The sequence below is a fragment of the Penaeus monodon genome, chromosome 7 (genome assembly GCF_015228065.2).
Source record: "Penaeus monodon isolate SGIC_2016 chromosome 7, NSTDA_Pmon_1, whole genome shotgun sequence".
NCBI lineage: Eukaryota > Metazoa > Arthropoda > Malacostraca > Decapoda > Penaeidae > Penaeus > Penaeus monodon.
The window spans coordinates 41,920,543-41,922,879 of record NC_051392.1 but is presented as its reverse complement, the minus strand read 5'-3'; positions in this window follow the sequence as shown (position 1 = coordinate 41,922,879).

Below are 2,337 nucleotides of genomic sequence, written 5' to 3'. Positions count from 1 at the left end.
AGCAGACGTTCCCCGTCAGTGGTTGGTCGGCTGGCACCTGGCCCTGTAAAAAATCATACCAGCAGGCGAACCAAGAAAAGAGAGAAGGGGTCCCGGAGAAGGTGACTCCGACCCCGATTTGTGGCCGGGGGGTCCTGATCCCTGGCTCGGCATCCCGACCAGGGGCTTATCCAATCGGGATGCGAAGCCAGATAGGATGGGTGCAGGGCGAAGCCCTCCCAAGGAATCCTGCACCCTGAGGTTACATGATGGGGGGAATGGCACCCCGCCCCCACTCTTCCTCTTTGGGGGGCTTGTCTGGTTGGGCCAAGGCATCGCTCGGCTGGAGGGCCACAAAAGGGGTCAATCTGTGGCAAGCATGCCGTGTAGCAGCCTGGAACATCTTCAGTCTTTCAGAGGATGATCGACTGCCATTGTTGTCGGGGTAGCTGGGGAGGCTGGGGATTGCCGTTGCTGTTCTATCTGAGATGCGATAACCTGGTAGTGGTGAGACCAGTAGTGGGGGTTATACCTACTACTGGTCTGCCTGTAGTAATGGTGCGCACCTTAAGGGAGTTGCTCTGGCTGTCTCTGACACTTCCACTCCTCAGTCATGAAGGTTACCCCTGTTGACAAGCGCATTCTGCTTGTGAGAGTGAAGCACAGTCTGGGCTTCATCTCTCTAGTGGCAGTCTACGCTCCTACTGAGGGAAATGGGCTCGAAGAGAAAGTGATGTTCTACACCAAACTTGACTCTGTAGTCGCTCAATGTCCCCGGGGAACACACTCATGGTCTGGGGGAGTTCAATGCGGTCACTGGCACTGACAGGGAAGGATACCAGCTATGCATCAGTCTCTATGGCTCTGGTACTAGGAATATCAATAGCTCATACCTCTTAGACTTCACAAGATCTAGGAGACTGAGGATTGCGGGTTCATGGTACCAGAGACGAGATTTACACTGTTGGACTTGGTACTCCAACATTGGTGATGTAGCTAAAGAGATTGGCCATATTCTTGTGGATACCCACTGGAGGATCCTTCAGAACTATAGAATTTTTGCTACTGGGCACAGACTCAGATCTAGACACATCCCTAGATCTCGCCGGCAGGTGTTTCATCTCAAGAGGCTCAAGAGTGAGGAGGTGGCCCAGGAGTATGCAGTGGCAGTCTCAAATCAGATGAAGTGCTTAGCACTCTACAGGACCCTGCTGAACTGTGGGATACCTTTAAGCTGCTGAGGAGTGCCTTGTGGTCCGACCTCAGCGAAGGAGGCATTGTCTCGGATGAAAAACTGAACACTATAGAGATGAATTATGCTGCCAGACTGGATGGGAACCATGTCTTGCACAGGGAGCTGTCTTGCTCTGACAGGACCTCTTTGAGAATGGACCAAGTTAGGTACGTTAGGGGTATCGTGGAGGAGTTGGAAGGTCATTTTGCCCAAAATGACCTTTGACCTGCTTTTTGAGCCCTGAGGGAACTCCGGACGAAGTCCTTCTCTCAACTGGGCTCGGTGAGGGCAGAGGTTGGTCGTGTTGTGTCGGAGCCGGGTGAGTACAGGGCCTGCTGGGCTGAGTACTTTGAGCAATTGTATAGGGTAGATCCCCCGACTTCACAACTCCCTTTGGCTGGCACACAGCCACTTGTGGCACCAACTTCCACCGAAGAGATGAGAAGGGCGGTCTCTACTCTGAAGAGTGGAAAGGCTGCTGGTGTCTGTGGGATTGCTGTGGAGTTGTGAAGGCGGATGGAAAAGCCATGATATGTGGCTGTCTGCTGTTTGGGAGACTGGTACCATTCCTCTTGACTGGAAAAGGGGCTTGGTCATGTGGCAACCTCAGAGGTATTACAATGCTCAGCGTACCAGGCAAGGTTCTCTCTCCTCTGCTCTTGGTGCCAGTGCACAACCACCTTTCATAAGCACAGAGACCTAAGCAGTCTGGTTTTACGCCCAAGAAGTCAACGGTAGACCATATCTTAGCACCTCGTGTCCTTGTGGAATGCCAACTTGAATTTCAACAAGGTATACTTTCAGCTATCAATCTCAAGGGGGCTTTCAACTCAGTACACTGAGAGTCACTGAAACCTACTGCATTTCCGTGGGATCCCCCCTGGGATTATTGGTTTGCTGTCTGGCAAGAGTGCTGTTAAGTGTGGGAGGGGGAGTCATCTCTGCCTTTTCCCCGGTATCTGCTGGGCTGAGGCAGGGATGTGTCTTGGCCCCAACCTTTTTCAATACTTGCATGGACTGAACATTTGGCCATGCCGTGGGCCATAGTTCCTGCGGGGCATCAATTGGTAATTTCAAAGTCACAGACTTTGAATTTGCCGATGATGCAGTGATCCTAGTGGAAA